The sequence below is a fragment of the Schistocerca piceifrons genome, chromosome 5 (genome assembly GCF_021461385.2).
Source record: "Schistocerca piceifrons isolate TAMUIC-IGC-003096 chromosome 5, iqSchPice1.1, whole genome shotgun sequence".
Taxonomy (NCBI): Eukaryota; Metazoa; Arthropoda; class Insecta; order Orthoptera; family Acrididae; genus Schistocerca; species Schistocerca piceifrons.
In genome coordinates this window covers 540,850,105-540,863,056 of record NC_060142.1, presented here as the reverse complement: position 1 = coordinate 540,863,056, position 12,952 = coordinate 540,850,105, and the positions used below count along the sequence as shown (strand labels likewise).

Here is a 12,952-nt window from a genome sequence, read left to right as displayed (position 1 = left end):
TCTGCTCACCCTTCCTATTCTCTTCTCTTTGTGGCTTTGGGATGCCGCCTGCCTGCTGTCCACCTTGGGTGGGTTTACTGGGTGGGCTCTGCCTCACTTCTCTGTGCCCTGAGTTCCATCTTCTCTGCTTGTCCTCTTCTCCACATTCTCCTGGTCAGTTCCTCGACCATGGATTTGTATATATCTCTTCTGGGGACTGAAAGCTTCCACCGCTCCAGTGGTGTTCCGTTGTTTGTTCAAACGCTCTTACGGGATTGTTTCTTAGACCAATGGCTCTAAATCTGCTGATCATGTGGTATATGCCTTCATGTCTTCTGTTGGCACAGAACATCATCTCTTGCCTGCCAAGTGTGAGGGGTTTACTGTGGAATTGATGGCTATCTATTGGGCCCTCTGTTTTATTAAATGGTCGTCTTTATGTTATGTAAGAACTCAATGAGTGGCCTTCAGGCTATCGCTTGGTGTTTTTCCCAACAACTCTTGGTCTCTGCCATCCACAACCTTCTTGCTGATCTTGGAGGTGCTGCATGTTTGGTTGATTTCCTTTAGATTCCTGGCCATGTATGTTTCCCAGGTAATGAAGTAATGAACTCGCTGATCATCTGGCTGGGAGAGGAGGAGGGTGGGGGGGGGGGTGACTATGTATCATCCTTTCTCCATGACCCCTCTGCTGGCAGATTTGTGGCTTTACATTGAATCTCTTTTCGCTCAATCTTGGGCTGACTCTTGGGAGACTAAACCCCTGTCTGATAAATTTGTGCCATCAAGGAGACTCCCGCCATATGGCATTCTTCCCTCTGTCTATCCCAGCTTCTTCCTCTGTCTATCCCAGCAGGAATCTACCTTCCTCTGCCGTCTTCATATTGGCCACACTACACTGAAGAGCCAAAGAAACAGGTACACCTGCCTAATAACGTTTAGGGCCCTTGCAAGCAAGCAAAAGTGCCACAAGGTCTGAGGTAGTGCTGGAAGGAATTGCCACCATGCATCTTGCAGGAATGCCCATAACTCTGTAAGAGTATGAGAGGGTGGAGGTCTCTTCTGAACAGCATGTTGCAATGCATCCCGGATGTGCTCAATAAAGTTCATGTCTGGGGAGTTTGGTGGCCAGCAAAAGTATTTCTGAGATCACTGGTTGTGTGGTGTGTTGCATTTTCTTGCTGGAATTGCCCAAGTCCATTGGAATGCACAATGGACACGATTGGATGCAGGTGACCAGACAGGATGCTTATGTACATGTCACCATTCAAAGTCGTATCTAGACATATCAGGGGACCCATAGCACTCCAACTGGACAAGCCCAACACCACTGACTTGAACAGTCCCCTGCTGATATGCAGGGTCCATGAATCCATGAGGTTGTCTCCATAGCTGTACACATCCATCTGCTCAATACAATTTGAATCGAGATCGTCTGACAACATGTTTCCAGTCAGCGTCAGTCCAATGTCGGTGTTGACGGGCCCAGGCGAGGCATAAAGCTTTGTGTTGTGCAGTCATCAAGGATACATGAATGGGCCTTCGACTTTGAAAGCCCATATCGATGGTGTTTTGTTGAATGGTTAGCACACTGACACTTCTTGATGGTCCAGCATTGAAATCTGCAGCAATTTGCAGAAGGGTTGCACTTCCATCACATTGAACGATTCTCTTCAGTTGTTATTGGTCCTGTTCTTGCAGGATCTTTTCCTGGCTGCACCAGTGTCAAAGATTCGATGTTTTACTGGATTCCTGATGTTAACGGTACTCACGTGAAATGGTCATATCCCCCTGCGGGTTGAGGGGTTAGAATTGGCTCGTGGTATTCCTGCCTGTCGAAAGAGGTGATTAAAAGGAGTCTCACACGTTTCAGCCTTTGTATATTGGTCCCCTCTCGGGTTTGACTCCGTTGTTAGTGCATGCCATGTGGGGAAGGACGCCTTACGTGGTGTTTTTTGTCTGTTCATCATGCACCAAGATCTTGCATGCTACTTATTGTCATGCAGCAGGCTTTGCACCCAACGTCTTATGGGTTGCCTACTACTCGTCTCCTACGCCATCCATCCTTCATGCCCATGACAATTCTGGACCATTTTGGCACCCGAAATACAGCGCGGTAGCCAGTCCGTTGTGGTGGGATTGTCATGTCCCTCTCGGTGGTAGCCCTTTGACAACACAGGGATGGCACTGCTGATGCCAGAGCTGAGACCTCCCCACGTATGCCAAGGAGTAGGTGCCCATCCTTCTAGGGCACCAGGACTCCCAGAAATGGCCGTCCCTCCAGGTGGCCCTTGCTGAGGCTGGGTGGTGCCTGTGGGCAAAGCCCCTGGTTGGAGTAGGTGGCAGCAGGGCGGATGACCCGCAATGAAACAGGTTAAATCAAATCAAGCTGGTGGGGTCTTGGTCCCAGCAGTCTCCAAACATGTATGAAATGAATTTGATGCAGCGACCTATGATTCCTGATTGTTCCCCTTCCTGGCCACGCCTTGGGAGGACCGTAGGGCGACTCGGTCTCGTGCGCCGTATTTGCCTCAGTACCTAGTTTGCCGAACGACTGATGGAGAGACCTTTTAGGCAATGAAGCCCCAGTTTTTCGTAAACCACCTTGAAGATAGGTTTGGGGAAGTGGCGGCGTTGTCTAAAATGCGCAGCGGGGCAATTTTGATCCAAGCAACCTCCCCAGCCCAGTTGCGGGCGTTTCTCACCTCTGACAAGCTGGGTGGTATCCCCATCTCGTTTACTCCCCATAAAAGCCTTAACTTGGTCCAGGGTGTTATTTTCCATCGCGACCTCCTTTTGCAGTCGGATGAGGAGCTACGTGCAAACTTAGAGCTACGGGCTGTCCACTTCGTCCAGCGCATGCATAGGAGACCCAAAAGACAACAGGGTTGCTACTGGTGCCTTTATCTTGGCCTTTTGGGTGACTCATTGCCTGAAAAGGTCAAGGTGATGGTTTACCATTGTGATGTGAAACCATACATCCCTCCCCCTATGCGGTGCTTCAAGTGTTGGAAGTTTGGTCACATGTCATCTCGTTGTACTTCCAGTGCCACATGCAGGGATTGCGGTCATCCTCTGCATCTGGATGCTCCACGTATGCCTTCTCCCACTTGTGTCAACTGTTCACCTGACTGCCCTGTTCTCCATAAGGAGCGATGAATCATGGAAATAAAAACCCCGGACAGGCTCACCTGTCAGCACGCAAAGAGGAAATATGAACGGCTTCATCCTGTGCAGATGACTACATCGTATGCTGTGACTGCGACTTCATTGTCCCCGGTGGCGATGGCTGTCCCTGCAGTTGTTAAGCCTCCAGTGGGCCCTCAGGGCACCCCTGACACTTCCCTCATGTCTGTGATGGGGGACACTGCTTCTTCTGGTACTCCCAAGGTACCTCCTTTGGGAGACCAACACCTCCCAAATTGACTGGGATATTGGACCGCCTCTTCCCACCCCCACCTCCCACCCGTCCCACCCGCCGCTGGAGGTACACCAGCCTCCTCCGGTTACTCGCGTTCGGAAAGGGTCCCTTGGAAGTCAGTATACCTTCTAAGACATCCTCCAGCGCAACAGCTGACATCAGTCAGTGGCTCAAGCAGCCAGGAGCGCCAGATTGCAGAGCTTCCCGCTCTTCATCTGTCCCTGGCCCTCCCTCTGAGACTCCCTCCCAGGTTGCTCCTAAGAAGCAGCGGGAGGCTGAGAGGAGGAGGAGGAAGAAGAAGAAGAAAAAAAAAGAAAAAGCTGGGTAAGACGGAAGAGGTTCAGGTTGCTAGTAGATGACCCATCGGCGTAACATGCCTCCTCGGTCCTTTCATACCTTTTTCGGTCGTGGACAATGTCATTCTCCAGTGGAATTGCAGCGGTTATTTCCACCACCTTGCTGTGCTCTGCCAACTTCTCAGCCTTCACCCTTTCTTTTGCATTGCTCTCCAGGAAACTTGGTTTCTGGCATTGCGAACCCCCGTCCTCCATGGCTATCGGGGTTATTATAAGAATTGGGCAGCTTATGAGAGGGTATCTGGTGGAGTCTGCATCTACGTCCTTAACTCTCTTTACAGCGAGCATGTGCCTCTTCAAACGCCTTTAGAGGCTGTCGCTGTTAGGGTGTGGACATCACAGGCTGTTACCATCTGCAGTATCTATCTTCCACTGGATGGTGATGCCCCACAGCATGTATTGGCTGTGCTGATAGCCCAACTGTCACCATCTTTTCTGTTACTGGGCGACTCCCATAACCCTTTGTGGGGTGGATTGGTGGCAACAAGGCACTGTCATTGAGCAAGTGTTGGCACAGCTCGACCTTTCTATTTTAAATAATGCTGCCTCCACACAGTTCAGTGTGGCGCATGGTATGTACTCAGCCATTGACCTTTCGGTCTGCAGCCCCGGCCTTCTATCATTTGTCCAATGGAGTGTGCATGACGACTTGTGCAGTGGTGACCTTTTTCTGATCTTTCTGTCACTGCCACACCTTCACTCTTCTGGTAACCTCCCCAGATGGGCTTTGAATAAGGCTGACTGGGACTTTTTCACCTCCATTGCCACTATTGAGCCTCTTTCTCATGACACCATTGATGTGTTGGTTCACAAGATAACCACCACCATCGTTTCTGCAATTCCCTGTTCTTCTGGGTCCCCTCAGCAGAGGACTGTGCCTTGGTGGTCACCGGAGATCGCTGAGGCGATTAGAGATCGCAGGCGGACGCTCCAACGTCATAAGTGGCACCCGTCACTGGAACATCTCTTTACTTTTAAGCAGCTCCATGCCCGAGCCCGACATCTTATTCGCCATTGGAAGCAGGAGTGCTGGGAAAGGCATGTCTCCACCATTGGCATCCATACCTCTCCATCGCAGGTTTGGGCCAGGATTAGGCGACTCTATGGATATCATACCCCCGTCAGCGTACCTGGAGCTTTCCCTGAATGGAGCAGTCTGTACTGAATCTGACATGATTGCAGAACTCTTAGCAGAGCATTATGCTCAGAGTTCTGCTTCTACGAATTACCCGCTGGCCTTCCGCTCCATGAAAGAGCAGGTGGAATGTCGGAGCCTTTCATTCCATACGCGCCAAACTGAATCATACAGCGCTCGATTCCATGAGTGGGAATTCCAAAGTGCCATCATCGCTTGCCCTGATACGGCTCCTGGACTGGATTGCATCCACTATCAGATGCTCAAACACCTCTCGGTGGACTGCCAGCGACACCTCCTAGACCTTTTCAACCATATCTGGGTTGAGGGTGAGTTCCTGCCTCAGTGGTGGGAAAGCATTATCATACCAGTGTTGAAGGCTGGCAAGAACCCATTGGAGGTGGACAGCTACCACCCCATTAGCCTCACCAACATTCTGTGCAAGTTGCTTGAACGTATGGTGAGCTGGAGGTTGAATTGGCTACTTGAGTCTCGGGGCCTTCTGGCTCTGTCTCAGGGTGGGTTCCATAAGGGCTGCTCTGCCACCAATAATCCGGTCTGCCTGGAGTCTGCCATCCATACAGCCTTTGCACACTGTCAGCATCTGGTTGCTATCTTTTTTGATATGCGGAAGGCATATGATACAACATGGCAACATCACATCCTCACCACACTTCATGGGTGGGGTCTTAGGGGCTCACTCCCGATTTTTATTCAAAATTTTCTGTCACTTCATTCCTTTCACATGAAAGCTGGCACCTCCCGAGTCCAGGAGAATGGGGTCCCACAAGGCTCTGTCTTGAGTATCTGCCTCTTTTTAGTTGCTATCAATGGGCTAGCTGCAGCTGTGGGAACGTCCGTATCGGCTTCTTTGTAGGCTGATGACTTTTGCATGTACTATAGATCCACTGGCATTGTGGTTGCTGAACGGCAACTACAGGGCACTATCCGCAGGGTGCAGTCTTGGGCCGTCATGCACGGCTTCCAGTTCTCGGCCGCCAATACTTGCGTCATGCATTTCTGCTGGTGTCGTACTGTTCACCCTGAGCTGTGGCTTTATCTTCACGGTGAACGTCTTGCTGTGGTGGAGAGGCATCAGTTTTTGGGCTTGCTTTTTGATACCTGGTTGACTTAGCTCCCTCATATTCGGCAGCTTAAACAAACGTGCTGGCGGCATCTTAATGTGCTTGAGTCACATTAGCTGGGGTACTGATCGATCTATCCTTCTATGACTGTATCAGGCGTTGATTCAATCCCGTCTCGATTATGGGAGCCTGTCTTACGGTTCGGCATCACCTTCCGCATTGCGGTTGCTGGACCTCATACTTCACTACTGGATCCGACTCGCAACTGGAGCTTTCCACACAAGCCCTGTAAACAGCATACTTGTGGAGGCTGGTGTTCCTCCATTGCAGGTCCAGCGCCAATGACTACTGGCCGCTTATGCTGCACATGTTTGCAGCTTGCCCGGGCATCGCAATTACAGTCTCCAGTTCCCAACTCGGTCGTCCATCTTCCCGAATGGCGGCCCCGGTCAGGGTGTACAATCGTGGTTCGCATCTGGGCTCTTCTCTTGAGCTTGAGTTTTCCCCTCTCCCACCTCTTTTCTGGGCCTATTTACATATATCCCCATGGTGTGTGCCCCGCCCATGCCTTCGGCTGAATTTGGCACAGGGCCCAAAGGACTCAGTCCCTCCTGAGGCCTTCGACCGGCACTTTTTTTCCATCCTTACCCCGTTTCACAGCTCTGACATGGTTTGTCCTGACGGTTCGATGGTTCTGGTCGAGTTGGTTGTGCTATTACTCTTGGTGCTCTTTCTGAACAACACTCATTGCTGGCTGGCTGCAATGTTTTCACTGCTGAGCTGGTCGCCATCTCTCGTGCCCTAGAGTATATCCGCTCCTGCTCAGGTGAGTCCTTCATCAGCTGTAGTAATTCCCTGAGCAGTTTATGAGCTATTGACCAGTGTTTTCCTCGCTCACGTCTGGTGATGGCTATGCAGTAGTCCATCCATACTCTTACCCGTTTCGGCCGCTCCGTGGTTTATGTGTGGACCCTGGGTCATGTTGGCATCCCGGGTAATGAATGTGTTGACAGGCTGGCCAAACAGGCTATTAGTGCAGCGGCCCTGGAGATTGGCCTTTCGGAATGTGATCTCTAGTCAGTATTGTGGCAGAAAGTCCTTGGTACCTGGGGGGTGGTGAATGGCGCACCCTGCCTTTACCCAACGAACTTCGGGTTATCAAGGAGACTACAGGTGTGTGGCGCTCCTCCATGCGATCCTCTCACTAGGACTCATTTGTTCTCTGCCAGCTACGCTTTGGCCATACCTGGCTGACACATGGTCATTTATTGCACTGTGAAGACCCACCTCTATGTCTCTGTGGATCAGCGTTGACAGTGATCCACATCTTGTTGGACTCTTCGCTTTTAACTGTGCTCAGGCAGACGTTTGCGTTGACTGATAAGCTCCCAGCACTTTTAACGGATAACACTGCACTGGTAGGCTTAGTTTTCAGTTTTATTCATGCAGGGGCTTTTATCGCTCAATCTGAGGGTTTGTCTCTTTTGTGTGTTGAGTCTGGCCTGTGGTCTATGGTTTTAGATTGGGGTTTTTAGTGTGTCTCTTGGTGGTTGGCTTTTCCTTCTATCCCCCCCCCCCCCCCCCTCTCCCCCCGTGGTTGGCCAACCACTATAACGCTCTGTGTGCTTTTAATTCCTATTTTCTGGCCTATGTTTTTCTTGTTCTGTGTCCTTCCTTGTTGTCTCATTTGCTTGTTTTTCTTCATTGTGGGTGTTTCATGGTCGTGGAATGAGGGACCGATGGCCTTTGTAGTCTGGTCCCTTCAGTCCCTCCGAGCAACCAAATGGTCGTATGGGAAAATCTCCACTTCATCACTACTTGAGAGATGCTTTGACTCATTTAAATCTTGATACCCTGCCTTTGTAGCAGCATTAACCAATCTAACAACTGCGCCAGACACTTGTTGTCTTACATAGGCGTTGCCGACCGCAGCACTGTATTCTGCCTGTTTACATATCTCTGTATTTGAATATGCATGCCTGTACCAGTTTCATTGGCACTTCACTGTAGGTTGACCCATGGTTTTTTACTCCACAATGAGCTCCCTTCCCCTTTGTAGTTGTGGGGCTCTGCTCATGGTGTTCCATATGTTGCTGGATTGCCCTTGCCTTTTGGCCCTTCACATTAAATAGGCCCTCCTACTTTCCATATCTCACGTGTTAGCAGACAACACCTGCATGGTTACATTTGTCCTCAGTTTTCTTCATAAAATTGGTTTGTATCCTCAGATATAAATTCTTGAAATTTCCTGTGGGATTTGAGTCCCTCAGTTAGCATGGGCATTGGTTACGGAGGTCTTGACCTTGGCTCCACACCATCCATATTCTCCCGCTTTTTCCCTACATTTTATCTGATCTGTTATGCTTGTTTCTTTCCCCTTTTCTTGTATCTTCTGCCCCCGGTATTGTCTGTGTTGTATCTTGATAATGGTATGGTGCGGGTGTCAGGATGGGTGCCCACCATGCGTAGTGTTTCTGGGGTGCACCTGCTCTCCTCATTTCCACCCACCCCCCTCCCCCCTCCTTTTCTTTCCTCTTCCTGCTGCCCTGATGTCTCTTTTTCCTCTTTGTTTACAGGTTATATCTTCCCGTTGACTGGACTGTGCTGTTTGTGTTGTTCCTCCCTTGATTTCTGCCCTACTTGATCATGCGACCAATGACCTCACAGTCTCCCCCCCCCCCTCCCTCCCAAAAATCAATCAAGCAAACAATTGGCTTCTCTACGACAATCCTCATGTGTCCAGTTCACTGGCAGTACTGTACAGTATTTAGGCACAGACATTCTGCATAGACTACACAAACAGTCCTATGACCACTGACACCTGACACACTCGAATAGCTCCATGATGCAAACTCATGGCCAAGCACAGACTGATGGTCTCTTTGGCTGCATATAAATACCAGCCTGCTGTGGCAGTGCTGCCAAGTGGCCTTGTAGGCATGGCCCTCGACCATGTTGTGATTGGCCGTATCCGCTGACTACTACACTTCTAGTAGTGTCTGTGGTGGTTCCAACATTGAGGTTCACGATGTGAGGTATCGATAACACTTCACAAGATATATTTCTCTGCCTAGTGTTTTTCCTTACAATGCTGTAGACTTCATCTGATGATGCCCCCATCACTGGAAGATGAAACTTTAGGCAGAGAAATATGCCTTGGACCGGAGACTGATGCTCATAAAATAAATAGTGCCAATGGTAGTCAAGTTCTTGTGTTTCCTTTTCTTCTTTTTCATTCCAATTTTAAACATTTTGTGTAAATTGTTTCAAATACAAACTGTAGAGACAGTATAAAATACGCAGCTGACACATATACTTATATACTTATTTTGCTTTAAACATGCAATTTATCTCTGGAAAAAAGTAGGTCTATATGGGAAGATTGTCTGTCAAGTGATGTGTGACCAAAATTCTGCTTCCTCGAGAGATCAGATTCAAAGCTTGCAGCTCATGATTATATTTCTTCAGTAAATTATGGCACGGCCATAACTTGTGAATGTACATTTTCTATCACAATGTATAAATCTATTAGTGAAAAGTTTTAACTACATCAAAATTAAAACTTTCAAAATCGTTATATGAAAGTAATGATTTGGGAAGGAAAATGAGCTTAAATAAAAGACAATCCACTCAAAAAACCAGAAAGGTTATTTATTGTGGAGAGATACTGAGAAAAAGGAAAACTGAAAACAACAAAATAAAAATTAAGACAGTTTCATTGTTTTGATGATGTCATAGTTTCATCAAATTGTTTTTCTCTGTTTAAAAAGTTTCGACCATTTTTCAAAACTAGGAAGAAATTATGCTGGAAAGGAGGTATAAAGTTCATTATATCTGCCATATGTGTTGTTTCTTTGTTTTGGGATGAGTTTCTCATCAGGGAAACTTTGAAACTGATGCTGAGCAAAGCCCATTGACCAGTGCCCAGCCCAGTTTCCAGAGCAAATTGAGCTTCAGAATTAAACTTTGACATTCAAGGTTTATTAATAAAAAGCAGATGGACCATGCACTTTATCTTACTTGGTACGATGTAGTTTCAGCCAGTTGCTTTCGTTTCTGGCAACACGTTTTTCTTTCTCTTGACGACACACTCTTGAAGGTCTTTATCCGAAAATCTGCTAAAGTGTATCAGAACTCGTGTATCCCTTGTAAAAACAATCTCATAAAATGGAGCATGTTAGGACCAGATAACAATAAGTGTAACTGTGGAGAAATACAAAACGTGCAACATCTAATAACATGCTGAAATACGTCCTGCACATTCCTCCATAGACGAACTCCCACTAAGCAAGCCTGAAGCTTTGATTTAGCCCAGTGTTGAGCTGAAAAATTGACAGCTTCAGACTCAAAAAGTAAAGTAAAGTAAGTAAGTTAGAAAATCTGAACGTTACATTTCATAAACCACAAACTTATTCATTATCAGGTGGTGGTAGCAGATCTTACTGCCACGAGCATTTGGACATATACCACTCAACTGCCAAGGCGCACAGCAGTATCATTCAGTGTGAGTGAATTATTGAACTAGGGCTGATGCCAATGTTGCATACAACAATCTGCCTGTGTGGTAGTGATAAGTGGTGTCAGCCCATTTTTCAATGCTTGTGACTTACACCACTTGGCACCCAACATGCCTGTATACTAGTACACTTTGATGTGTGTGCTTAGCTTTCTAGATTAATATTGTGGTCTCACAGAAAAATGGCACATTCTAATGTAGTTGTGATATTATAGGACCCCTTTCTCGAATTTCATGGAAATAAAATGGAAAACAATCTGTAGTTCCAAAATCTTAACAGATCATTAACTTTCTGTGCATATATGTACTATTCCTTCATCTAAGTTAGACATCTGCAAGCCACTATCATTCTGTCCGCCCTTCCTGTTGCATTTGTAGATAATATGTGGAAAAAACAATCATCAGTGCTCCTCTGTGTAATCCTGAATTTTTCTAATTTTACCATTGTGGTTATTACAGGAGATGTAGATTAGAGAAGGTGAACAGCCAAATTCCATGTGTTCAATAATCTTGTGATTCATTTACTTTACACTTTCTGCCATTAATTTGCTATTTCGTCATTTTTTCCTTGTTTCTACATCTGTTTGCATCTTCATAGCATATCAACACATCTCCTTTTTTATTATGGCAGATGCTGAGAGCACATGTGCCACTTACAGCTGTTGTCTTAAGAAAAATAACTATTTGACTTGAAAAATTAGTAGACTGTTATTATGGGTTTCTCCACAGAAGAGGCTTTGTAGACAAAAGGGAAATGTGTCTGGTGTAAAATTCTGTTCAATTAATCACAGTAAGCTTAAGAAGCCAGAGAAGATGTAAGTAGACTGATTAAATAATTGGGTTTTATGCTGGTTGTTTGCATAGTTCTCGCATGGTATTTTGATAGCGTGGCTTGCTGTCTTCTTCAGGTGCTCCCTGAGACTGGTCCTTGGATGGATCATGTCCAGTATTTATGCCTGGATGGTGCTAGGCTCTCTGTTTTCAGTCTACACAATGTCAGGTGCTCCAACTCATGTCTGCACATGCCGGGGGGGGGCCCTCTAGTTGTCCTCTCTTGCCACTGGTGCTCCATCCACTCTCTGCACCCGGCTTAGCCACCCTCTGGTGTCATGCCCATCATCTGATGCTCTGTTTCACATCTGTGCTGCGCTAGGCATTCCAACCATCAACTACTTCCGCATTGGCCATCCTCTAGTTGTCTTGGGCCTTAGGTATTGTACTTCTCATCACGTGCTTGAGATGTTTTGTCTCCTCTGTGGAAACAGTCGAGTGTTTGGTCCTTAGTTTGTCACTGTTTGTCCTGTCTAGTCATGTGTCACCTCCAGTGTGTAGTGTGTGGTGCTCTGCCCAAGGGCTGTTTTCTTGGTCTCTACTCCTATTTTTCTCTCTCACAGAATCTCTGTCTTGTCTGTGTTGGGTTTTCAGAAGCTCAAGTGCTGGATTCTGGGTGGTGCTGAACTGGTATCCAGGGTCAGGGTTGATGAGATTCTCTGTGAACTTGATCTTGATGGATTCTTTTATGACACTAGTCCGGTATCTCAGGATCTGTGTCACAGTCTGAGAGTCACTGTAGTTCATTGAATGACTGACTTGTAGACAGTGCTCTGAAACTGCTTCTTTGGTTGCCTGTGTGATATTCCTCTGGAGTTCTTTACATGTTATTTCCACTCTCATGTGCTCCAGAAGAGACAAAGAAGGTGCCATATCTGGTGTCCATGTCTGCTATATGCTGGACCGATCTCTGCCAGAATCAGCAGAATTTTCTTGAAACATAACATCAAAAGCATATTTTTCCCACTGACAAAAACTGGGCCACTGGACGATTGTAAAGGATGACTTTGGGGCTAAATAAGCCAAGTATTTGCAACATACCATGCCAGTGTAGGATGTCATACGTCAGTCACACCACCGAACATCAGAGGCATATCACACTCAGACACGGAACCAAGTCAGCAATAGTGGAGCACTCTCTAGAATTCAGTCACTCAGTGTACTACAATAACATCAAAAGTGTGAAACAGCACTCGAGACCCTGGGACAGTGTCATAAAAGATTCCATCAAGGTAAAGGTCACGGAGAATCTCATCAACCATGAGACTGGATACCAGCTCAGCACCACCTGGAATCAAGCACTCAAGCTTCTGAAACACAACAGTGACAACACTGAGATTCTGTGAGTAACAGAAATGGGATTGGAGGCCAAGAAAACAGCTCTTGGACACAGCACCACATGCTACGTACTGGAGGGGAGACATCACTAGACCGGCTGAACAGTAGTGGATGTAGAATGAGAGATCTGACTGTTCCCACAGAGGAGACAGAACACCTAAAGCGCCCAATGAGAAGTACAACACTGGAGGCCTGCCCCAAAAGGTGAGGACGCCACAAGGCAACCGAAGGATGGCCAAGGCTGCAGCAGTTGGCAGATAGAATGCATGGCGTGACGCAAATTCGAAACAG

General features: G+C 47.3%; 1 protein-coding gene across 4 annotated transcripts in view; it reads left to right on the top strand.

Annotated features, from left to right (window-relative positions):
* The window catches only part of LOC124797866 (peptidyl-alpha-hydroxyglycine alpha-amidating lyase 1), a 97,944-nt gene that overhangs the window by 24,621 nt on the left and 60,371 nt on the right, over window positions 1-12,952 (top strand). The window lies entirely within an intron of this gene.